Genomic DNA, 26,787 nt, shown 5'->3' with positions numbered 1-26,787 from the left:
TCCCTCCTCACTGGGCCCTCTGGGATGCTCAGTTCCATTGACCACAGGCCCTTTGCATGTGCCACACTTGCCACACAAACCTCCTTCTGCCTGCACTTTGTGCTGCTGTCATTATTCTTCAGCTGCCAGCTCACCTGTCACTTCACCTTAAGGATTCACATCTGTGTCCCTGCCTGATGCAAGCTGATCACATTCTAAGCCTCTAGAAGCCTTACCTGCTCACCACTGCTCTGACCACAGCACTGCTTTTAGGTCACAGTTTTGTTTAAATTTCTGCTTTCCCTGTTAGATGCTAAGTAACATGAGAGTGAGTGTCTGGCCATGGTTTGCCCATCTGTGCATCTCCAGGACTGGATGGGTTCCAGGACATGCAATAGTGTTCAAAGCTGGGTGACCTGGCTTTGAAGAAGGAGAGCTTCACACATATGGGTGAATGTGTGCTTATTCTCACCACTACACTGCTTAGCTTTCTTTTATTTATTTATTTATTTAGACAATCTCACTCTGTCCCCCAGGCTGGAGTGCAATGGTGTGATCTTGGCTCACCTCAACCTCACCTCCTGAGTTAAGCAATTTTCCTGCTTCCGCTTCCCGAGTAGCTGAGATTACAGGCACATGCCACCATGCCTGGCTAATTTTTGTATTTTCAGTAGAGATGGGGTTTCACCATGTTGTTCAGGCTGGTGTAGAACTATTGGCCTTGTGATCCATCTGCCTCAGTCTGCCAAAGCGCTGGGATGACAGGCATAAGCCACCACAGTTGGCCTTGTTTCCTTCCTCTCACCTGGAATGCTTACTGTGTACTTCTCTGCAGTGCTTACCGTGTTCTTCTCTGCAGTGCTTACCGTGTGCTTCTCTGCAGTGCTAACCATGTGCTTCTCTGCAGTGCTTACCGTGTTCTTCTCTGCAGTGCTTACCGTGTGCTTCTCTGCAGTGCTTACCATGTTCTTCTCTGCAGTGTTTGCTGAGTACTTCTCTGCAGTGCTTACTGAGTACTTCTCTGCAGTGCCAGCACCATCATTCACCACCTGTTCAGCTCCAAGGCATCCTGGAAACGTTTCCCACCCACAGGAACAGTTTTGCTGTGTGGGCACTCTCACTTGCTACCATGACTTTGCCATTAGGATATTGAAAAAAGACAGCCCAGTGCAGTGGCTCACACCTGTCATCCCAGCACTTTGGGAGTCTGAGGCGGTTTAGCTCACCTGAGGTCAGGAGTTCAAGACCAGCCTGATCAACATGGAGAAACCCCGTCTCTACTAAAAACACAAAGTTGGCCCAGCATGGTGGCCCACACCTGTAATGCCAGCTACTCAGGAGGCTGAGGCAGGAGAATCGCTTGAACCCAGAATGCGGAGGTTGCGGTGAGCCGAGATCGCACCATTGCACTCCAGCATGGGCAACAAGAGCGAAACTCCATCTCAAAAAAAGCAACAAAAAAAGATATTGAAAAAGACATGAAAACACCCACAGCTTCCTATCATTCAATTATTCAGTTGCAGGCACATCACCCGATGCTAAGAATGTGCTGTGTTTTAAATCAACACCTGCTGACTCTTCAGCCTCTGGGCAGGGTTTCTTACGTTCCCTTTCAGCTCTGAATCATGTTCCTCCTAATCTTGGTAACTCTTGTGCCTTTTGCACCAGCCAAAATCAGGTCCTGGGTCTTGAGCAAAACCAAGAGCACGGGAAAAAAATCCCCCATGAGAATCTGAGACATCACTCAGTAATGGGATCGCTGGGTCAAATGGAATTTCTATTTCTAGGGACCTTGAGGAATCACCACACTGTCTTCCACAATGGCTGAACTAATTTACACTCCCACCAGCAGTGTCAAATTGTTGCTGTTTCTCCACATCCTCTCCAGCATCTGTTGTCTCTAGACCTTTTTTTTTTTTTTAATTCTTGCATAGGTTCAGAATTTAGTTCCAGGTACATGAGAGGTCTTTGTAGATCTTTTTCCTGGTGAGTCAGCTGGCTTAGTAGACCTCATCTGGCTTCTCTGGCTTTATCTCCCCAACAGCTCAGCACCTTGGTGCAGTGCAGGGTCCCAGTGGCGGGTCTTATTTCCCACCACTTACTGGACATTGGCAGGCTCAGTGCACCAGTCAGGGAATGGGGTGTCTTGCCAAGAATTCCCTCTTTAGGGGCAGGAATGAAATTTACATTTGTGGAGCCCTTTCCACGTGGAAGGTGCTTTGCAGGCACTTTAAAAAAATCTGCGCCAGCCAGCCGCAGTGACTCACGCCTGTAATCTCAGGACTTTGGGAGGCCAAGGAAGGCGGATCGCCTGAGATCAGGAGTAGAAGACCAGCCTGGCCAACATGGCGAAATCTGTCTCTACTGAAAATACAAAAATAAGCCAGGCGTGGTGGTGGGTGGCTACTATTATCCCAGCTACGCAGGAGGCTGAGGCAGGAGAATTAATTGCTTGAACACAGGAGGCAGAGGTTTCAGGGACTGAGATCAAGCCTCTGTGCTCCAGCCAGGAAGAAAGAGACAGAGCAAGACTGTCTCAAAACCAAATCTGTCCCCAACCTCATAGTAAGAATGAGTGCTGTCATTGTACAAGAAACTGTCAATCAGATTGGTGACATGTTCACCAATGCACTGCTAATAAACAGCAGAAGTAAAATTCAGATATCAAGACATTCATCCTCAAAGTCTATGCTTGCAACTAGATTACGGCCCTGATATTCTAGGGATGAATCAGCTTCGGTTTCCCCTCCTGGACCCCCAGCAAGTAGCACATTGGAATTATTCTAGTCTGGCATAGTGGGGAGCAGTGTGAATAGATAAGGTCTGGGGTCCCGGTTTGGGCACATAAATCTGCATCATTATCTGGCTTCTTCAAGCAGACCTCAGACTTGGTCTTGCTTTCTAGATTTTATTCTGCCCAATGGAAAATAGTGTTTGTATCTTTAGAAAACATAATGTGCAATTTTCACCTCTCAATATGTTGCAGAGCAGAGATATTGCTTTGATCTATTTTCACATAATAGTTATTATTTAAGGTCTCAATTAAGACCAGTGTCTTAATCTGTGTGTGGCTCTGAGTTAAAGGCTTTCCACAGACTCACTGCTGAAGTTTATCCTAACTCCCTTGAGCAGAGGCCAGCATCAGAGAGACTTGATAAATAATGCAGGTGCTGCAATCCCTGAGTCCTCTAAGAAATGAAACACAAAGGAAGGACTCCAGGGACATTCCCACAAATGTGCCCAATTCCAGTGGGTCTAGGTTTCCCACCCTGCTGTAGGTACTCTGCCACCCATTCATGATTATCTGGCTACAAAACAGCAAGCTGTGCATGACTGATATGGGCTCATGGCCCCACGGACGTCTAGAGATGGCTAGGTGTCCATCTGCAGGAACTGAGGGAAAGTGAGAAGGAGGGAGGGAGGGGCGGGTGAATAGATGGATAGATAAATGGATGGAAAAATGGACAAATGGATAGATGCATGGATGGATGGTGAATTGGTAGATGAAAGGGAGGGATAGATGGGTGTTTGGATGGATATTTGCGTGGATTGGTAGATGGATAGATGGATGGATAGGTGGATGCGTGGATGGATGGATGAGTGAATGGCTGAGTAGATGGGTACTCAGGTGCATGGATGGAGAGATGGATGAGTAGATGCATACATGGATGCACAGGTGTTTGGGTGGATGTATAGGTGGAAAGGTAGATAGATAGACAGATTGATGGATAGATAGGGAGATGGACAGATGAACCAGTGAATAGATGTGTTGATGAATAGGTGGGTGGATAGATGGAAGGATGGATGAGTGGCTTGGTGGATGAGTAGATGAATGGATGAATGGAGGGATGAGTGGGTGTTTGAATGGGTATGTGGATGGTTAGCTGGATGGGTAGGTGGGTGGATGGAAGGATCAGTGAATAGATGTGTTGATGAATAGCTGGGTATGTAGATGGGAGGGTGGATGAATGGTTTGGTGGATGAGTGAATGGATGGCTGGATAGATGGATGGATGGATGGATGGATGGATGGATGGATGGATGGATGGATGGATGATGGAATGAATGGATGGCTGGATGGGTGGATGAATTGTTTGGTGGATGAGTGAATGGATGGCCAGATAGATGGATGGATAGATGCTTGAATAGATGGATGGATGGTTACGTGGATAAGTATGTGAGTAGGTGGATGGATGGATTGATGGATGGATAGATGGAGGGATAAGTGGATGATTGAATGGCTGGCTGACTGGCTGGCTGGATGGATGGATGGATGGATGGATGCTTGAATAGATGGATGGATGGTTATGTGGATGAGTACATGAGTAGGTGGATGGATGGATTGATGAATGGATAGATGGATGGTTAAGTAGATGATTGAATGGATGGATGGAAGAATGCTTGAATGGATGAATGGAAGAATCCTTGAAGGGTTGGATCGATGGTTAGGTAGATGAGTAGGTGAGTAGGTGGATGGATGGATAGATGGATAAGTGGATAAGTGGATACTTGAATTGATGGATGCATGCATGCATAAATACCTTCATGGATGGGTGGATAAGTGCATAGATGGATAGATGGGTGGATGGATGTGGTTAGATATATAGATAAATGCAAAGGTGAATGCAAAGAGAAGTGTAGATATATGAAACCCTGCCTGCTTCCTGTCCTGTGTGACCACCAAATCTGCAACCTTGTTTTTCAAACTGTGGCTTCAAGGCTTTTCCTTGTCTCTGTGTGTGTTTCTCTGTCATCCACCAAGCCTCCCAGGGAACCTCTTCCTGCCTCCCCTCTGCCCCTTTGACCTGCACTCCAGACCCAAGATTGGCCTCAGGGTTCATCTGTGGAAGTCATTTATGGGAGCCCACACTGGAAATGCCTTCACTCTTTATTCCACCCTCTCATCTCTGCCAAGTGAGCTGCCCCTGCCGGCGGCAGTGACCTCCTGACATGGGGATGGCTGTTCTGGGCATACTGAGTACGCACTGTCTCCTGAGTGGGAATCGGCTTTGCAGAGGTGACCGCATGCCATTTTTTCAAAAGTCATTCAAATTCTTTGTCTTTTACATCCTGTCTACAAACACATTTATACATTCCCTCCTCCTGCCACCTCCTGCCACTGGGCAGGCTCTTACCCTTGTCCTGCAGTTCTGGTGCTAGGAGCTGTCTGTGCTGTCCACTGGGTGGACTGAAATGTCTCCCCCATGAAAAGGGGAATCCGGGTCTTCATAGATCTCTGAGGAGCCAGGCATTTGGCACTGGGGATCATGACCAGCTGATTTCCGAAGGGTTCCCAGGAGAAGCTAAGTTGGTTACTGATAAGAAGATGGTCTGGGATAAGAAGAATTGGGATAGTGAGGCATCATTTTCCTTGCCCAGAAGATCCAACCCCTGGATCTCCTGAGGCCCTGGGGCCTCTTTTTCCTCTTTCTTATTTATTATTTATTTATTTATTTATTTATTTATTTATTTATTTATTTGAGACAGAGTCTTTTTTTTTTTTTTTGAGACGGAGTTTCGCTCTTGTTACCCAGGCTAAAGTGCAATGGCGCGATCTTGGCTCACCGCAACCTCCGCCTCCCGAGTTCAGGCAATTCTCCTGCCTCAGCCTCCCGAGTAGCTGGGATTACAGACACGCGCTACCATGCCCAGCTAATTTTTTGTATCTTCAGTAGAGACGGGGTTTCACCATGTTGACCTGCATGGTCTCCATCTCTTAACCTTGTGATCCACCCGCCTCGGCCTCCCAAAGTGCTGGGATTACAGGTTTTAGCCACCGGGCCCGGCCCCTTTTTTCTTTATATATTATCCACTCCTAGTTATTTCTTTATAGCAATGTAAGAACTAACTAGTGATACTGGTTTCCTCAAGGAAACCCCCACTCCCATCTCCCCACCGCCCCCCTCTTTCTCTCTCTCTCATCTTTTTGAGACAGAGTCTTGCTCTGTCACCCAGGCTGGAGTGTGGTGGCACGATCTTGGCTCACTGCAATCTCCACCTCCAGGGTTCAAGCGATTCTCCTGCCTCAGTCTCCTGAGTAACTGGGATTTCAGGCACTTGTCACTATCTCAGGTTATTTGCCTGCCTTGACATCCCAAAGTGCTGGGATTATAGGAATGAGCCACCACACCTGGCTTTTATCTCTGGTGGACAACAAAGTGTATTTTCCTTTTGCTGGTCCATGGGGATGTCATTTAACTATGCACAGAGAGTGTAATGGCACGATCTCAGCTGACTACAACCTCTGCCTCCCAGGTTCAAGCAATTCTCCTGCCTCAGCCTCCCGAGTAGCTGGGATTATAGGTGCCTGCCACCAAACCCAGCCAAGTTTTGTATTTTTGGTCAAGAAGGGCTTTCACCATGTTGGCCAGGCTAGTCTTGAACTCCTGACCTCAAGAGATCCACCTGCCTTGACTTCCCAAAGTGCTGGGATTATAGGCACGAGCCACCGCACCTGACTGGGGATTCTTTTTTTATCTCTGGTGGACAATGAGGTGTTTTTTCCTCTTGCCAGTTCAGGAAAATGCCACTCAAGTGCGATAGGGCAGCAGATGGACAAGGAGACTCAAGTGCTTGGGGGACTTCATGTGTTTTCTTCCCCACCCGCCATGGTGCCTGCTGTGGGAGCTCACATAATACAGATGGATAATGATGGCACAGAGCACATCCTGGCTGGTGGACTCTCCTACTTCATACTTCAGTAGTGATGGATGCACTGCCCATTAAAATGATTATAACAGGCTCTGGCTGGGCACGGTGGCTCACGTTTGTAATCCAGCACTTTGGGAGGCTGAGGCGGGCTGATCATGAGGTCAGGAGTTCGAGACCAGCCTGACCAACATGGTGAAACCCCGTCTCTACTAAAAATACCAAAATATGCCAGGCGTGGTGGCACATACCCGTAATCCCAGCTACTGAGGAAGCTGAGGCAGGAGAAACGCTTGAACCTGGGAGGCAGAGGTTGCGGTGAACCAGATCGCACCACTGCACTCCAGCCTGAGTGACACAGCGAGACTCGGTCTCAAAACAAATGAACAACCAAAAAACGATGAGTATGTAGCTAATATGTTACTTGTAGTTAGCCATCCCACAATGGCTACATATTTCAAACGTGATGTATTGACGAAAAGAAAAGCTTCGTCAACACTGACTGGCTTAGGCTACACACAGATACACTAAACACACACACAGCCTACTTTTATTTCTGCAGTTACTCTTTTGTGCTATGTCTTAAAATGATCCATTGCAATGGCATGTAACTTTGAAGATACAAACTCGCCAGCTGATCTAAGAATTTCCAGCTCTGGAAGAATCGCAGATGTAAAGAGAGAGAGAGAGAGGGAAAGAGAGAGAAAGAGAGAGAGAGAGAGAGAGAGAGAGAGAGAGAGAGAGAGAGAGAGAGAGAGAGAGACAGAGGGAGAGAGAGAGAGAGAGTTGATCATGTTTGCTTGCTTTTGCATATTATGTCTGGTCATCACAATAAGTGAATAAAGTCTGAAATGGCCCTCCGATTTTGCAAGTGTTTTCTTCCAAGGATAGTTTTTAAAACAGCCACAAGACAACAGCCTCAACTTCACTCCCTCATCCTTGGTCTAAGGCAAGTTTAGAGAACAGCAGAAGGAAACATCAGCCAAGAAGCCAAAAACAAAAGCAACTGGCAAATGCAAAAACCCACTGGAAAATGCCTGAACCCAGTGACCTGCAGAGTCAGCTCTGCTCCCAAAGCAGGCAGTTGGAAGGGGACAGGGCTGGGAGACAGCGTGGGTGTGTTTTATCTGCTTCTTTTGTAAATTCACTGCAGGATGTGTTTGCTTCTTAGAGGTCCCAAAGCAAAGAAACAAAGTCCCACAGAGTTCACCCAGGAGGAGAGCCTTCATTGGGTCAGGCTGTAAGACAAGGATTCTCCCCTGAGAAAGATAAATACATATTTCAGCGCCCATGTTTAGAGAAGAAGGAAGAACTAAGCCTTTCCTGTAGAAACACTTACTTATTTCATGATTTGAAAATGGACTTTTATGTCTTAGGAATTATGTGGATGGGATGTTTTCTTGGGTGATAGGATTTGAAAAAACAGAAAGGACCAGGTGCCCTGTGCTGGCAATAGTTTTCTTTTTTTCTTCCTTCCTCTCTGCCTTCTCTCTCTTTCTTTCTCTCTCTCTTTCTTTCTTTCTTTCTTTCTTTCTTTCTTTCTTTCTTTCTTTCTTTCTTCTTTCCTTCCTTCTTTCTCATTCTTTCATTTCCTTCCTTCTTTTTTTCTTCCTTATTCTTCCTTCCTTTCTTTTTTCTTTCTTTCTCTCTTTTTTCTCTCTCTCTCTTTCTACTTTGCTAACTTGTGTGTATTTTGTTTGCTTTCTTGTGTGAGAGGAAAGAGGAGGAGAAACACAGTTTTAGGTTTTTTTTGTGCCTTTATTATAAGGAGAGAGTGAGAATATCGTGATAGGCAGATGCAGGGTTCTGAGCAGACAGCCGCACCCTGCTTAGTTCTAAAGGCATCTAGACTTTATCCTGAGCATCTAGATTTTATCCTGAAAGCCACAGAGATGCCCACATCTTGAAATAGCCTCTCAGAAGAGGATAGAATGGGTTGCCACTGTAGGAGGGAGAGACATCTAACTTAGCTGACTCCATCTTGCTTCTGACTCCTCAAGCTAACTGCCCTCAGGCACTTCTGTACACCCTCCACGTTAGTCATGGAAAGAACTTAGATTTCAGTTTAACTGGAAAGCAAGGATGATAGTTCCTTTCCTAAACTAACCCCCGAGGCAATAAGAAGGGTCCGCACACAACTAACAGTGTTATGTTGAAGATTGGTAGAGCACTGTGACCTGACCAAGGACAGAGAAGTTTTGCAATCTCCTTGGGCCCCTGCTGATACCCGAGTGTCTGCGGTCACCAGTCATCCCTCCCCTCATTCTCCTCCCTCGTACCCCTTCTCAATGTTAAAAACAAAAGCTTGAGATTCCTGACTTTAAAGATGGTTCCTTAGCACATGGGCCTGCTATCTTCTTGGCTTGCTGGCTCTCCAAGTAAACATGTTTTTCTTTTCTTTTCTTTTTTTCTTTTTGACACAGCCTCTCACTCTGTCACCTCAGGTTGGAGTGCAGTGGCATGATCTGTGCTCATTGCAACCTCTGTCCCCTGGGTTCAAGCGATTCTCCTGCCTCAGTCTCCCGAGTAGCTGGGATTACAGGCACCTGCCACTATGCCCAGCTAATTTTGTATTTTTAGTAGAGATGGGGTTTCTCCATGTTAGCCAGGCTGGTCTCAAACTCCTGACCTCAGATGATCCACCTGCCTCGGCCTCCCAGAGTGGTGGAATTACAGGCGTGAGCCACTGCACCCGGCCATAAAGATGCTTTTCTTGGTCCAACTTCTTGTCTCTTGAGTGATTGGCTGTTACTCAGTGAGCGTCAGGAACTTTGGACTCCACAGCAGCAGGATGACTCTCAGGATTCCTAGTCTATTCTGGGTGCAGGAATCACTGGGGAATCTGGCTGAAATACAGACTCTGATGGAATAGGCCTGGGGCACGCAGCCTGAGATTCTGCGTCTCCAGTCAGCACCCAGAGGTGCTGATGCTGCTGATCAAGAATGCATACCTTGGAGAGCAGTGCTGAGAAGATGGTGGAAGAGCCCAGGCTGATGAGGATCTGAATAGGGTCCATAGCAGGGAGGTTAGGAAAATGAGATAAAATATTAAAAATGGCAGAGCCGGCTGGGCACAGTGGATCACGCCTGTGATCCCAGCACTTTGGGAGGCCAAGGAGGGAGGATCACCTGAGATCAGGAGTTCAAGACCAGCCTGGCCAATGTGGAGAAACCCTGTCTCTACTAAAAATACAAAAAAAATTAGTTATACATGGTGGCAGGCACCTGCAATCCCAGCTACTCAGGAGGCTGAGGCAGGAGAATCGCTTGAACCTGGGAGGCAGAGTTTGCGGTGAGCTGAGATTCCACCATTTCACTGCAGCCTGGGCAACAAGAGCGGAACTCCGTCTCAAAAAAAAAAAAAAACATACATAAATAAAATAAAATGGCAGAGTTACCTTCCTTGGGGACAAACAAATGGCTTTTCCATTCCTTGTTACTCTCATTTCCTTGGGCGCTACCCCCGGTGTTCTCCTTTCTGTTATATGTTCTCTACCTGCGGTTTCCATGTTCTCATGAAGGAAGAATTTCAAATATCAAAAAACAGAGAGAGAGGAAGAGAAATTTGAGCATGTTTCATTGCTTTTGCTCATGTTCGTTCATCACAAGAAGTAAATAAAATCTGAAATTTCCCCCGACTTTGCAAGTGTTTTCTTCCAAGGAGAGCAATAGGCAGACATGTGCCCACTTTGCGGGATTTCTTTGGTTCCCAAATGCCTCCCATGAGGTATGAAGGACACATGATGTATTATGTAATGGATGAGAACCAAAGTCTTCCAGATGTTGGGTGTCTCATCCCAGTGTGAGCAGTGTGAGGATATGCTTTTAAAACTTAATGTCCCTTTAGAAAAGAGAAGTTAACATACATGTTAGATATTTTAATTCACCTTGAGTAAAAGTTATCTTTTCTAATATGAATTTATAAAGTTATTAATTGGTTCAAACATTTTTGTGTGATACACCTCTAAATGTTTTCAGCAGAGGGGGAAGCAAGAAAGAAAAGGCCATTTTAAAGGCAAATGAGAGAGATGACTTGAGTCACGGTATTTATTCTCCATGCATGGTTATTAACCAATGTTTCCTGACTTCTTACCTGTCAAAACACTGGAAAGGAAGAATGTGTGGTCCCAGGAGGTGACAAAATTCCTATTTTACTTTTTTCCCCTTTCTAATCATACTTTAAGTTCTGGGGTATGGGTGCAGGACGTGCAGGTGTGTTACATAGGTATACACATGCCATGGTGGTTGCTGCACCCATCAACCCATCAGCCACATTAGGTATAATCCTATTGGTGGGGGATTCCTCCCCTATCCCGCCACCAAAACCCCCGACAGGCCCCAGTGTGATGTTCCCTCCCTATGTCCATGTGTTTTCATTGTTCAACACCCACTTATGACTGAAAACATGCAAATCTCTTTCTTATTTTAAAGGAAATATTAGAAAACAGGTTACATGCCCAGGTCAAAGGGCTGACAAAGAATTTCATAGGAGTTCAGCGATCTTTTTCTTCCCTCAAATATAGTGATTGTAAGGCTTTTACGAAGTAGCATGTAAAGTCCACTGAGCTCTCAATGTTTGTATCTCCCAAAAATTTCTGTTTTGATGTCCTCACCTCCCAGGTGATGGTGTTCAGAGGTGGGAGCTGTGGGAGGTGATGAGGTCACAAGTGTGGGGCCTCACGAATGAGATTAGTGCCCTTATAAAAGGGGCCCCAGAGAGCTCCCGCACCCCTTCCACCATGTGAAGTCACAGCCAGAAGGAATTGTGTATGAACCAGGAGGTGGGTCTCCACCAGACACTGTCTTGAGCTTCCAGCCTCCAGGACCATGAGCAATAAATCCCCAATGTTGTTAAAGGGCTTTCTCCTTGATCACAATAAGCCGAGTGTTTGTTTCCCCTAAATTTCTGTGTGGAAACCCTAACCTGCAAAGTGAGGGTGCTAGGAGGTGGGGCCTTTGGAAGGTGCGTGATCATGAGGGTGGAGCCTCATGAATGGGATCAGTGCTCTTCTCAAAGGGGCCCCAGCAAGCTAGTCCCTCACCCCTTCCTCCTCATAAGGACTCAGCCAGAAGGCACCATTTACGCAGCAGGAAATCCTCAGCAGACACTGAATCCACCACACCTTGACCTTGAACGTGAGAAACACATTTCTGCTGTACGCAGGGTGCACTTTTCATAGTGTTTTGCTACGGCAGTTTGAATGGACTTACAAAGCCACCCTCTCAGGTTGAGTTACAGAGGATCTGAACAATCTTTCCCTGTAGGGGACATCCTATGCTCTAGAGACCCAGGTGCAGAAACAACATCATGTATTTGAGAGTCAGATTCCCTAGTAGCCAGGGGGAAGCCCAGACATCAGACATTGGTACCCAGATGTTCTTCCCCCAGGCTTTCCATGGGGAGGTCAGGCCATAGTTGAGTAGTGACTGGGAGAAGTCTCTCTGGAGACGGAGGCAGCACAGTAGCACTGAGTTCCTGGGGTACTAAGTAGTGACTGGGAGAAGTCTCTCTGGAGGTGGAGATGGTGCAACACTGAGTTCCTGGGGTACAGAGTAGTGATGACTGGGAGAAGTCTCTCTGTAGGTGGAGATGTCACAGCAGCGCTGAGTTCCCAGGGTACTGAGTAGTGACTGGGAGAAGTCTCTCTGGAGATGGAGACAGCACAGCAGCACTGAGTTCCCAGGGTACTGAGTGGAGCTGGTGTGTGAGGAACACATGATCGTGCTTAGCAGTCACCAGACAGGTGTTCTTGCAGATGATTCTTATTATTCTCTAAAATCAGGTTTGATTTTAGAGCTTGGCCACAAAATCCCAAGCCTGGTCCTTCAGCTGTGTTATTTTTCTGTTGATGCGTAGTGCATTGCAACAAACATAGCATCTTGAAAATGTTGTGCATTGACTGACTGATGGATTGACTGATGGATTGCTGTCTCTGTGGGCCAACAGCCCAAGCATGGCTTATCTGGGTGCTCTGTGTCAGGGTCTCAGTTGCAATCTCATCAGAGGCTCAACTCGGGTGAGACCCATTTCCAAACTTCTTGAGGTTGTTGAAGGAAATTTTGTATTTTTAGTTGTGTGTGTGTGTTTTGTTTTGTTTGTTTGTTTTTTGCAACTTCAGGAGTGAGGCTTTAGGGTTTTTTTCCAGATGAGGTGTGAGGCTTTAGGGTTTTTTTTTTGCAGATGGAGGAGTGAGGCTTTAGGGTTTTTTTTCCAGATGAGGAGTGAGGCTTTAGGGGTTTTTTTTTTGCAGATGCAGGAGTGAGGCTTTAGGGTTTTTTTGCAGATGCAGGAGTGAGGCTTCAGTGTTTTTTGCAGATGAGGAGTGAGGCTTTAGGGTTTTTTTGCAGATGCAGGAGTGAGGCTTTAGGGTTTTTTCCAGATGAGGAGTAAGGCTTTAGGGCTTTTTTGCAGATGCAGGAGTAAGGCTTTAGGGTTTTTTTGCAGATGCAGGAGTGAGGCTTCAGTGTTTTTTGCAGATGAGGAGTGAGGCTTTAGGGTTTTTTTGCAGATGCAGGAGTGAGGCTTTAGGGTTTTTTCCAGATGAGGAGTAAGGATTTAGGGCTTTTTTGCAGATGCAGGAGTAAGGCTTTAGGGTTTTTCTGCAGATGCAGGAGTGAGCCTTTAGGGTTTTTTTGCAAATGAAGAGTGAGGCTTTAGGGTTTTTTGCAAATGCAGGAGTGAGGCTTTAGGGTTTTTTTGCAGATGCAGGAGTGAGCCTTTAGGGTTTTTTTAGCAGATGAGGTGTGAGGCTTTAGGGTTTTTTGCAGATGCAGGAGTGAGGCTTTAGTGTTTTTTGCAGATGCAGGAGTGAGGCTTTAGGGTTTGTTGCAGATGAGGAGTGAGGCTTCAGGGTTTTTAGCAGATGCAGGAGTGAGGCTTTAGTTTCTTGCTGGAGACAGTCCTCAGCTTCAGAGTTTTTGTGTGAACTTCTACAAGCTGATCACTTATTCATGGAAGGTTGTTTCTTCAGTGCTAGCAAGAGAGAGGGGAGCAGGGTGGAAGAGAAAGAGACTAGGGTGTTTTTGCTAACAAAACTATGTTTTCTCAAATCAGTTCAGGCTGCTATAGCAGAACGCCATAGTCTTGGAAGCTTATAAAAAGCAGACACTTACTCCTCACAGTGCAAGAGGCTGGAAGTTCAAGGTCAAGGTGGGGCAGATTTGGTGTCTGGTGAGGGCTTCCTGGTTTGTAGTCAGTGCCTTCTGCCTGTGTCCTCACTTGGTTGAAGGGGAGAGGGAGCTCTCTGGGGTCCCTATTATGATGGCACTGATCCCATTCATGAGGCTTCACCTCACGACCTCATCTCTTCCCAAAAACTCCACCTCCTGACACCATCACTTTGGGAGTGATAGATAATTCCTCTCTCTCTGTCAGATAAATCATTCCTATGTATGCAAATAGCAGTTTTGAGGGTACACATTCATTGATGGTGCATCATATTACATCATGTTCTGTAATCACAGGCGTGATAGCCATTCTCCTTTTCTGTAGCCTCAGGGCTAGAAACAAGTCACTCCGAAGAGAGGGTATAAATGACTCAGGGTCTGTGCTCCAGACCAGCAGTCCTAGAAATCCTGCCTGTGCCCAAATGTCCTTTCAATAAATTCTCCTTCTTTTTTTCATTTAAAATTATTTAGAACCATATTGTGCTGCTTACACTTAGGAAATGTGATTAAGAAAGAGGGCAGTTCCACCCTGAGCTGGAAACCATCATTCTCAGCAAACTAACACAAGAACAGAAAACTTGCAAGTGTGAGTTGAACAATGAGAACACATGGACACAGGAAGGGGAACATCACACACTGCAGCCTGTTGTGGAGTGGGGGATTGGGGAGGGAGAGAAGGGGGTGGAGGATTGGGGAGGGATAGCAGAGGGTGGGGGATTGGGAGGGAGAGTGGGGTGGTGGGGGATTGGGATGAAGAGCAGGGGGTGGGGGATTGGGAGGGAGAGCAGGGGGTGAGGGATTGGAGAGGGAGAGCAGGGGGTAGGGGATTGGGGAGGGAGAACAGGGCGTGGGGATTGGGGAGGGAGAGCAGGGGGTGGGGATTGGGAAGGGAGAGCAAGGGGTGGGGGATTGGGGAGTGAGAGCGGGGGGTGGGGAATTGAGGAGGGATAATAGGGCATTGGGGGATGGGGAGGGAGAGAAGGGGGTGGGGATTGGGGATGGAGAGTAGGGGGTGGGGATTGGGGAGGGAGAGAAGGGGGTGGAAGATTGGGGAGGGAGAGCAGAGGGTGGGAAATTGGGATGGAGAGCAGGGGTTGGAGGATTGGGATGGAGAGCAGGGGATGGGGGATTGGGATGGAGAGCAGGGGGTGGGGGATTGGGAGGGAAAGCAGGGGGTGAGGGATTGGGGAGGGAGAGCAGGGGGTGGGGGATTGGGGAGAGAGAGCCAGGGGTTAAGGATTAGAGAGGGAGAGCATGGGGTGGGGCATTGGGGAGGGAGAGCAGAGGGTGGGGGATTGGGGACAGAGCAGGGGGTGGGGATTGGGGAGGGATAGCAGGGGGTGGGAATTGGGGAGGAATAGCAGGGGTTAGGGGATTGAGAAGTGAGAACAGGGGATGTGGGATTGGAGATAGATAGCAGGAGGTAGGGGATTGGGGAGGGAGAGCAGGGGGTGGGGGATTGGGGAGGGAGAGTAGGCGGTGGGGGATTGGGGAGGGATAATAGGGCATTGGGGGATTGTGGAGGGAGAGCATGGGGAGAAATACCTTACATAAATGATGGAGGATGTGTGCAGCAAACCACCACCCTGGTGCATGTATTCCTATGTAACACACCTGCACAAGCCACACATGTACCCTAGAACTTAAAAGTATAATAATAATGATAATAATAATAATAATAAGAAGAAGAAGAAGAAGAAGAAGAAGAAGAAGAAGAAGAAGAAGAAGAAGGTGGCTGCAGGCAGCACGTCATCAAGAACAGCACTCAGACTGGCTTTGCTGGAAAGCACATTCGAACGAGTTGCACCCGCCTGTCTCTGTTTCCTGGGGATGCTGTAGGTGGCTTAAAAGTGGGATTCCTGCTGTGGCAGTTTTGGAAGCAGAAGTCTGAGATCAAGGTGTGGGCAGGGTGGGCTCCTCCTAGAGGCTCTAGTGGCGGATCTGTTACTGACTGCAGCCCTGAGCATATTCCCATGGCCTCAAAGGCCTCCCAGGCAGTGCCCAGGATGGCCTCACCTCAGAGAATGATTCAGACTCAAATGTCCACAAGGCCGAGGCCACGAAATCCTGTCTTAGCTTCAAACACGCACACCCTCTCTCTGTCTTTGTGTCACCCCCACCCCCTCACTGGCTTTCTGTCCCATCTTTTTTTTTCTCTTTTTTTTAGACAGACTCTCTCTCTGTTGCCAGGCACCAGGCTGGAGTCTCTCACGGCAGCCTCCACCTCCCAGGTTCAAGCTATTCTCCTGCCTCAGCCTCCCGAATAGTAGTGACCATAGGTGTACACCACCATGTCCTGTTGGTTTTTAAATTTTTTGTAGAGATAGGATCTTGCTATGTTGCCCAGGCTAGTTTCAAATTCCTGGGCTCAAGCAATTCATTTGCCTTGGCCTCCCAATATGCTGGGATTACAGGACTGAGCCATAGCACTTGTATTGCCATGTACTTGTGTCTCTGTCTGATCTCTGTATCTATCTACTCACCCATCTATTTTATTTATCTATATCTATATCTGTAATCCAACCACCTACCTATCCATTTGTCTACTCTCTCTCTCTCAATCTATGTACCTTTCTGTGTATCTGTCGGTCTATCTCCATCCATCCATCTACCGACCTACCTATCTGTCTGCCTATTCATCCATGTATCTACCTCTATCCATGATTTATTTAGCAATGAATCCACTTCTATCTATGTATCTATATTTCTATCTATATATTGATACATGTATCTATATCTATTTATGTATAAACCATATACCCATGTATCTACTTGGATCTCTTTATCACTCCATTTATCTATATTATGTGTCTATGCATTCATGTACCTATGTCTATATCCACTTATTCGTGTATCTAGCTCTATGTGTCTCTGCATTTAACATGAATGTGCACTTCTTATATATGCTATGTCTCAAACATGTGCACACTCACACATGCAGTCTGGATGTATACACATACACACATATATATAGTCATGGTATATACACATATATATTTAGCGATGCAATGCACTGCACACACATGCAATCTGGATGCATACATACACACTTGTATATATAGTGATGGCATACGCACACATATATTTAGTGATGTATATACACAGACACACATATGTAATCTGGCTGTATACACATGTGTATATATATAGTGATGGTATACACACATATATTTAGTGATGTATATACACTGCACACACATGCAATCTGGATGCATACATACACACTTGTATATATAGTGATGGTATACACACATATATTTAGTGATGTATATACACTGCACACACATGCAATCTGGATGCATACATACACACTTGTATATATAGTGATGGCATACACACATATATTTAGTGATGTATATACACTGCACACACATACAATCTGGATGCATACATACACACTTGTATATATAGTGATGGTATACACACATATATTTAGTGGTGTATATACACAGACACACACATATGTAATCTGGATGTATACACATGTGTAAATATATAGTGATGGTATACACACATATATTTAGTGGTGATATACACTGCGCACACATGTAATCTGGATGTATACACACAGGTATATATAGTGATGGTATACACACATATATTTAGTGGTGATATACACTGCGCACACATGTAATCTAGATGTATACACACAGGTATATATAGTGATGGTAAACACACATATATTTAGTGATGTATATACACTGCACACACATATGCAATCTGGATGTATACACACAGACACGTATATATAGTGATGGTATACATACACACACACATATATATACTGATGATATACACACACATATTTAGTGATGTATATAGACACACACTCATACAGTCCCGATATATACTCACACACAGGTATATATAGTGATGGTAGACACACATATATTTAGTGATGTATATACACAGACACACACATATGTAATCTGGATGTATACACTCGTGTATATATATAGTGATGGTATACACACATATATTTAGTGGTGTATATACACTGTGCACACATGTAATCTGGATGTATACACACACAGGTATATATAGTGATGGTATACACACATATATTTAGTGGTGTATATACACTGTGCACACATGTAATCTGGATGTATACACACACAGGTATATATAGTGATGGTATACACACATATATTTAGTGGTGTATATACACTGCACACACATGTAATCTGGATGTATACACATGTGTATATATATAGTGATGGTATACACACATATATTTAGTGGTGTATATACACTGTGCACACATGTAATCTGGATGTATACACACACAGGTGTATATAGTGATGGTATACACACATATATTTAGTGGTGTATATACACTGTGCACACATGTAATCTGGATGTATACACACACAGGTATATATAGTGATGGTACACACATATATTTAGTGATGTATATACACAGATACACACATGCAGTCTGGATGTACACACACAGGTATATATAGTGATGGTAAACACACACACATATATTTAGTGATGTACACACACACACACGCACACACTTCGTGAAGGGGCATCCTGACTTGATTCGTACATATCTCAGCGCTGACACTCATCAGCAAGAAGCGTCCCCGAACCCGGGCTGACCGCGTGCTTCCCAGGCCCCAGCCCGAGTCCCAGCCATTGCTGCGGAGGCTCACAGAGGAGTCGGCCCAGCCAAGGCCGCCCCCAAGACTCTCCTCACTGAAGGCGCCTCCTTCCTTTGGCTTCCGTTTCTGTCCAAACGTCACAGTAAACAACCACACTCCTGACGTGGCCTCGGAACATAAAATCAACCACGGCGGCTGGCCCTGTGGGTACCACGAGAAATGAGGCAGTTTCTACTTCCCGTCATTTCCACGCAGTGGCATCTGAAATGGAAATGGTTTCCATCGCTAAACATTTTCTGTGACTTTTGGCTGCAATATCTTGCTTCTTACGCTCTTTTTCCCCCTCATATTTCTCCTCCCCTGCTTACATTTCTTTACACTAAAATTTTTCTGTACATTAAAAGTGTCCTTTATATGCCAAGTATAAAGAATATTTCAAACACCCTTCTATAAATTAAACAAAAAATAAGCTGAATTTTCCAATAGAAACCTGCACTACAACAGCATCACCGCAGACAGACGAGAAAAAAGTTATTTCTCCCGACAGAAAATGCCGACGGTAAGAAAGTACGCCCGTGTTTTTATGTGAAAACTCCCAGTTCAAAACCGCACACATGAAACCTCGTGTGAGGAGAACTGTCCACCAAGTTCATCTCTCTATTGTATTTGCCCTTCTGGAGGATAATGTGGAATACAATCTGCCCTCTGCCAGGATAATGTTTTATTTATTTCTGTATTTATCTATTCTCACTCTATTTATTCCAAAGCATGTGAGAAGCCTTCAGATGAGACGGCTTTAATTTGACCTTTAAAGCAGAAGAGCAACATTCTAGGATTCAGGGCCAAAAATCAGTGCCTTTTATAGCTATCTGTTTTCAAGGGTTGAATTTTCCCGGCCCAACACGTCTGGAGGATAGAACCCCCAATGAAGGGGCTTTTCATTCTTAGTCCCGTGACCTTCAAGCAGGGACAGCCCTTGCCATGTGGCCTGGCATATTTAATTTTTGTGCTGAATCTGCATCCCTGGATGGTGGTTCTGTTTTCACCCTTCCACGTCCTCTTTCCACCCTGGGAGTTGATTTTTTGAGACTGTTTTCGAGGGGCTCATGCCTGCGAGTTTCTAAGCAATGTTGGCCAATCCGGGGGACTGAAGTTTGACAGTAAAACCTGAGATGGAGCGAGACTCCATCTCGAAACAACAACAACAACAACAAGAATGGTGCATAGGGTGAAACCTACATTCAGTGACAGGTGCCTTCTTAGGAGACAGAAGAAGACACACAGGTGCAGAGAAGAAAGCCACATGGAGTTGGTGGCAGAGGCTGGAGTGATGCAGCCGCAAGCCATGGGATGCTGGAGCCCCCAGCAGCTGGGAGAGGCAAAAAGAAACCAGCCTGGCCAACATGGTGAAACCCAGTCTCTGCTAAAAATACAAAAATGAGTCAGGTGTGGTGGCAGTCACCTGTAGTCCCAGCTACTTGGGAGGCTAAAGTAGGAGAATTGCTTGAACCCAGAGGTGGAGGTTGCTTTGAGGTGAGATCGTGTCACTGAACTTCAGCCTGGGCAACAGAGCAAGACTCCATCTTAATGCAGGTGAAGAGGGGATGGATGTGGCAAACTACCTTGGCATGTGTATACCCATGTAAAAGTCCTGCACGATCTGCACATGTGCCCCAGAACTTACGGCATAAAAAAAAAATCAAGATGGAATCATAATGGCATAACCCAAACTCTACATTCAATGACAGGTATCTTTCTAAGAGACACAGATGCAGAGGAGAAGCCCATGTGCAGACAAAGGCAGAGACTGCAGGGATGCAGCCACACGCCCAGGGATGCCGGAGCCCCCAGGAGCTGGGAAGGGCAGAGGGAGTTTCCCCGGAGGGAGCTCCAGTCTGCGTCTCAATGTCTTCTTCTGAAAAGGACACTAATCATATCAGATTAGGGTGCACCGTAATGACCTCATTTTACATGAATCACCTCTTTAAAGATCTTATCTCCAATGGCACCTATACACCATGGAATACTATGCAGCCATGAAAAACGATGAGTTCATGTCCTTTGTAGGGATATGGATGAACCTGGAAACCATCATTCTCAGCAAGTGACTCTAGAACAGAAAATCAAACACCACATGTTCTCACTCATTGGTGGGTGTTGAAAAATGAGAACACATGGATACAGGGAGGGGAGCATCACACGCTGAGGTCCGAGAGTGGGAACTAGGGGAGGGACAGTGCGGGGTGGGGAGAGAGAACATGGGGAGAAATGCCAGATATAGGTGATTGGGAGGAAGGCAGCAAACCACATTGCCATGTAGGTACCTATGCAGCAATACTGCATGTTCTTCACATGTATCCCAAAACCTAAAATGCAATTATATATATATATATATTTGTAAAATATATATATAAAATAAAAAAGATTTTATCTCCAAACACATTCATACCCTGAAGTCCTGGGAGTTAGGGCTTCAACTGATAAGAGTTGGATAGAATTCGGCTCACAGGTCTTTGCAGTTGAGGTCACTAAGGTGGGTCCTGATTTAGTGACTCCTGTATTTATAACAAGAGGAGATGAAGACACAGACACAGAAGAGAAGGTCAGGTGGAGATGGAGGCAGACATTGGAGTAATGGGGCCACAAGCCCAGGGATACTGGAGCCCCCAGGAGCTGGGAGGAGCAGGAAGGGTCCTCCTCTAGACCCTCCTGAGGGAGCACAGCCCTGCTCACATCTTGATCTCAGCCTGCTGCTCTCCAGAAGTGGGACAGAATAAATTTCTGGTTTTGTTTTGTTGAGACAGAGTCTTGCTCTGTCACTCAGGCTGGCGTACAGTGGCACAGTATCAGCTCACAGCAACCTCTGCCTCCTGGATTCAAGTGATTCTGCTGCCTCAGTCTCCCAAGTAGCTGGGATTACAAAAGTGCACCACCCCAGGTTAATTTTTGTATTTTTAGTAGAGACGGGTTTCATCGTGTTGGCCAGGGTGGTCTCGAACTCCTGACCTCGTGATCCACCCACCTCAGCCTCCCAAAGTACTGGGATTACTAGAGTGAGACACTGTGCCCAGCCCCCAAATTCCATAATATTATCCTTATGCCTTTGCATTCTCATAGCACAGGTTCCTACTTAGAGATGAGAAAATACTGTATTTGGCTCTCCATCCCCCGAGTTACTTCACTTTGAATAATGGCCTCCAGCACCATCCAACTAGCCGCAAAAGACACTGCTTCATTTCTCTCTATGGCTGAACAGTATTCCATGGTGTATATGCCGCATTTGTTTATACACTTATTGGTTGCTGGTCACTTAGACTGGTTTCTTATCATTGCAGTTGTGAATTGTGCTGCTATAAATGTGTGCACAAAAGGTGTCTTCTTCCTAAAGTGACTTTTTTGTTTTATTTTGAGGTGGAGTTTTGCTCTTGTCACCCAGGCTGGAGTGCAGTGGTGTGATCTCAGCTCACTGCAACCTCCGCCTCCTGGGTTCAAGTGATTGTCCTGCCTCAGCCTCCTGAGTAGGTGGGATTACAGGCATGTGCCACCACTCCCGGCTAATTTTGAATTTTTTAGTAGAGACTAGATTTTATCATGTTGGCTAGGCTGGTCTCAAACTCTTGGCCTCAGGTGATCCACCGCCTCAGCCTTCCAAAGTGCTGGGATTACAGGTGTGAGCTGCTGTGCCCAGCCCCAGCACAGCTTTTTAATATTACTCATGCATGGAGCAACAAGACTCTTCAGCATTGGCCTACAAAAACTCCTTCGGCCCTCAAGATGGAAGACGTTGCAACACGACCCTATAAAACAATTTCTGGGTATGTCAGAACCCAATAGAGCACTGGCCGGTCCATAAATAGTTCTGGGTTGGTTGATAAATAATCCTCTGTAATGCTTTGTGTATACTGGAGTTGATGAAGATGTGTTGATTTAAAGCAGATTACACTTGTGACAACTGATGGATGTCCGTAGCCTTGTTATCAGAAATGCACCTGTGTTTTTTTCTTGTAAATCTGCTTTAGTTCTTTGTAGATTCTGGATAGTAACCCTTTGTCAGATGGGTGAAGGATATGAACAGACACTTTTCAAAAGAAGACATTTATGTGGCCAAAAAACATATGAAAAAATACTCATCATCACTGGTCATTAGAGAAATGCAAATCAAGTCCACATTGAGATACCATCTCATGGCAGTAAGAATGGTGAGCATTAAAAAATCTGGAGACAACAGATGCTGGAGAGGATGTGGAGACATAGGAACAGTTTTACGCTGCTGGTGGGAGTGTAAATTAGTTCAACCATTGTGGAAGACAGTGTGGCCATTCCTCAAGGACCTAGAAATAGAAATTCCATTTGACCCAGCAATCCCATTACTGGGTATATATCCAAAGGACTATAAATCGTTCTACTATAAGGACACATGCACACGAATGCTCATTGCAGCACTGTTTACAATAGCAAAGACCTGGAACCAACCCAAATGCCCATCCATGATAGACTGGACAAGGAAAACGTGGCACATATACACTATGAAATACTATACAGTCATAAAAACAAGAAGTTTGTTTCCTTTGTAGGGACATGGATGCATCTGGAAACCATCATTCTCAGCAAACTGACACAAGAGCATAAAACCAAACACCGCATGTTCTGACTCATAGGTGGGTATTGAACAATGAGAACACATGGACACAGGGAGGGGAGCATCACATACTGGGGTAGGTTGAGGGTTGTGGGAGCTAGGGGAGGGACATTGCAGGGGCAGGGAGGCTGGGAAGGGAAAACGCTGGGAGCAATGCCTGATGTAGGCGACAGCGGGACGTAGACTACAAACCACCATGGCATGTGTGTACCTGAGTAACAACCCTGTGGAATGTGCACGTGTACCCCAGGGCTTAAAGTACGGTAAAAATGAAATAAGCACGTGCACCTGCGTCGGTGATCTGGCTTGGACATTGCACTCCAGGCATGATAGAACATGAAGTTGGGTTAAGGGCAAATGAAACTCTCATGAAGTTGGGTTAAGGGCAAACGAAACTCTGCGTGTGGGTCCTATGTCCTTAGACTCTTAGCATCTTCCTTAGACTCTTTAATCATTTCAAAAGGAAATTTAAAAAAATATATAAAATTATAATTTATAGAAATTATACAGAAAACTAATTTGGAAAAGTGGTACATTTGACCATTTCTTGTTATATTTCAAAATCTAAATTTCCTTGGGTGTCATGAAATTATCCTGTCTGGAACCAAAAGCTTTCCCACCTTTATTATTTATTTATTTATTTTTGTGATGTAGTCCCATTCTATCGGCTGAGATGGAGTGCAGTGGTGCTATCTCTGCTCACTGCAACCTCTGCCTCCCGGGGTAAAGCGATTCTCCTGCCTCAACCTCTCAAATAACTGGTATGACAGGCACCTGCCACCACGTCCATCTAATTTTTGTGTTTTTAGTACAGATGGGGGTTTTACCATGTTGACCAAGCTGGTCTTGAACTCGTGACCTCAAATGATCCACCTGTCTGTTTCTGCCTCCCAAAGTCCTGGGATTATAGGCGTGAGCCACCACGCCCAGCCCCATTTTTACCTTTGAAGTTGACTTAACATTTCCTGTGAGAAGAGGTAGTTTTTTTTTTTTACATTGAGTAACAAATCCGTTAACTTTTTTGAAATCAGGGTTCAGTATTACCTAGAACCCATGACCGAGTTAAAGTGCTGGATGCATAAACACACACACACATACAGACATGCGTGTACACCTGCAGCCACACACGTCAACTGAAACTCCATTTATTTATTTGCTGATGAAGAGAACCTGCAAATAGAATGTGCAGGTGTCCTTATCTGACCCTGGAAGGGAGAAAAACGTTCAAAGATGAGCTCTTTTAATTTCAAGTTATGTGTCAACTGCCTTGGATTCACTTTCTTGCTTTTTCTTTCTTTCTTTTTTTTTAAGTATTAAGGCTGTCAGTGACTTCCTCGTAAGTTGGTGAGCAGAGGTAGATGGTTTGAAGTGTATTGTCAGTGTGGTATTAAAATGTGTATTATACATTTGAACTCCTGGGCTCAAACGATCATCCCGCCTCATTCTCCCAGGCAGCTGAGACTACAGGCGTGCACCCCTACGTCCTGCTATTTTTGAAAATAGAAATACAGTGTATTTCTTACTGCTCATTTAAGGTTCTAGGGAAACAGAAATAAACAATACATGGCTTATAATTCAAGCAGCTGTACGTGTGATCCTGTTGGGTGTCTGCCTGCACATACATGGCCAACCAGGACTGAATAAGATGTTCCTATAATGTTGGGAGAATCTGCGGACCACAGCCAGTTTGGCCTTAGGCTCCAGAAGATGATTAAACATGGAAATGAAAGCCAGATAAACAGTTGATGATAATGAAGTGAACATGTGTGTGTGTACCTCCTTTTCTCCAACCCCCCAAAAGACTGTAAAGCCCTTGAGGATGCTTTATTTTGTGTCCCCCAAGGTGCCTTGAAGAGTGTTGAAAATTTGGCAAATTCTCAATAACGTCTGGAATGGGGAAGCAGGGGCCTTGGGAAAGTCATTAGATACACAGCGATTAGCTTTTGCAGCTAATCCACCCCAAAACGTGGTGGTTTAAAACAAAACACAGAGCTGGGCATGGTGCCTCATGACTATTATCCCAGCGCTTTGGGAGGCCAAGGTGTGTGGATCACCTGAGGTCGGGACTTCGAGACCAACCTCACCAACATGGAGAAACCCAGTCTCTACTAAAAATACAAAATTAGCCAGGCATGGTGGCCCATGCCTGTAGTCCCAGCTACTCGGGATGCTGAGGCAGGGGCATTGCTTGAACCCACTAGGAGGAGGTTGCACTGAGCAGAGACCGCTCCATTGCACTCCAGTCTGGACAACAAGAGCGAAACTCTGTCTAAAAAAAAAATACCCATTTCATTAATCACGAGTCTGTGCCTCCGCTATTTGGGTTTGGCTCAGTGAGGCAGCTCTGGTGTCAGCTGGATTTACTTGTGAGTCCGTGCTCAGCTGCCAGGAGGCCAGGAGTGGACTGCTTTGGATGACTCAGCTGGGGTGGCTCGGTATAGCTCCAAATGGTCTCTCAGCCTTTATGGAGGCAGCTCAGGCTTATGCATATGCAGCCAGGAAGGTTTCCAAGCCACAGAGCTAAGGGGTGAACAGCCTCTAAAAGCTCCAGTGCAGAATTAAAAATATATATATGTGGGCTAGGCCCAATGGCTCATGCCTGTAATATCAGCACTTTGGGAGACCAAGGTGGGAGAATCATGAGGTCTGAAGTTCAAGATCCATCCTGGACAACATGGTGAAACCCTGTCTCTACTAAAAATACCAAAAATTAGACAGCCGTGCTGGCAGGTTTCTGTAATCCAGGCTTTTTGAGCGTCTGAGGCAAGGAATTGCTTGAACCCGGGAGGCGGAGGTTGCAGTGAGCCGAGATTGCGCCACTGCACTTCAGCCTGGGTGACTGAGAGGGACTCTGTCTCAAAAAAAAAAAAAAAAAAACTCATTTGTTTTTAGCAACAAGATCTCACTCTGTCACCCAGGCTGGAGTGCAGTGACACAATCACAGCTCACTGGAACTTTGAACTCCTGGACTGAAGTGATCTTTTCACGTCAGCCTCCCAAGTAGCAGAGACTACAGTGTGCACCACTATGTCCTGCTAATTTTTTTTTTTTTTTTGAAATGGAGTCTTGCTCTGTTGCCCAGGCTGGAGTGCAATGGCATGATCTGAGATCACCACATCCTCTACCTCCCCGGTTTTAAGCAATTCTCTGCCTCAGCCTCCCGAGTAGCTCAGATTACAGGTGCCCGCCACCACGCCTGGCTAATTTTTGTATTATTACTAATGACGGGGTTTCACCAACTTGGCCAGGCTGGTCTTGAACTCCTGACCTCATGATCCACCCACGTCGGCCTCCCAAAGTGTTGGGATGACAGGCATGAGCCACTGCACCCAGCCTGTCCAGCTAATTTTTAAAAAATAGACATAGGGTGTCATGTTGCCCAGGGTGGTCTCAAACTTCTGGCCACAAGAGATCCTCCCCCTTAGACTTCACAAGTGCTGGATTTATAGGAGTGAACCACGGAAAGCACAATCATGTTGACCTATTTTCACTGCATTCCTCTGGCCAGAGCAAGAGGTGACATCAGTGCAGATACAAGGGTCCCACATATGGCTGAACCTCTTCAGCAGAGCTGATTCACAGAAAGAACTAACAGTCTTCATAACACCCAAGAGAGCTGCAGAGCACCCTGTGCTTCTGAAGGGCAGACCTGGTTGATGGCATTCAACCTCGGTTAGAGCTCAAGTTTCTGCAATGACATTAGCCTTATCTAGGGCAAACTTTACCTTTATGAGTGTAGGAGTTT

At 45.8% G+C, this 26,787-nt stretch overlaps 1 pseudogene across 1 annotated transcript in view; it reads left to right on the top strand.

Annotated features, from left to right (window-relative positions):
- LOC118150875 (uncharacterized) overlaps positions 1 to 26,787 on the top strand; it is a 107,100-nt pseudogene that overhangs the window by 4,630 nt on the left and 75,683 nt on the right. The window contains exon 2 of the transcript XR_013531916.1: positions 18,358 to 18,606. The product of XR_013531916.1 is annotated as an uncharacterized LOC118150875 (transcript). The remainder of the gene's footprint in view (positions 1 to 18,357; positions 18,607 to 26,787) is intronic.

The sequence above is a fragment of the Callithrix jacchus genome, chromosome Y, assembly GCF_049354715.1.
Source record: "Callithrix jacchus isolate 240 chromosome Y, calJac240_pri, whole genome shotgun sequence".
Taxonomy (NCBI): domain Eukaryota; kingdom Metazoa; phylum Chordata; class Mammalia; order Primates; family Cebidae; genus Callithrix; species Callithrix jacchus.
This window is presented reverse-complemented; position numbering and strand designations above follow the sequence as displayed.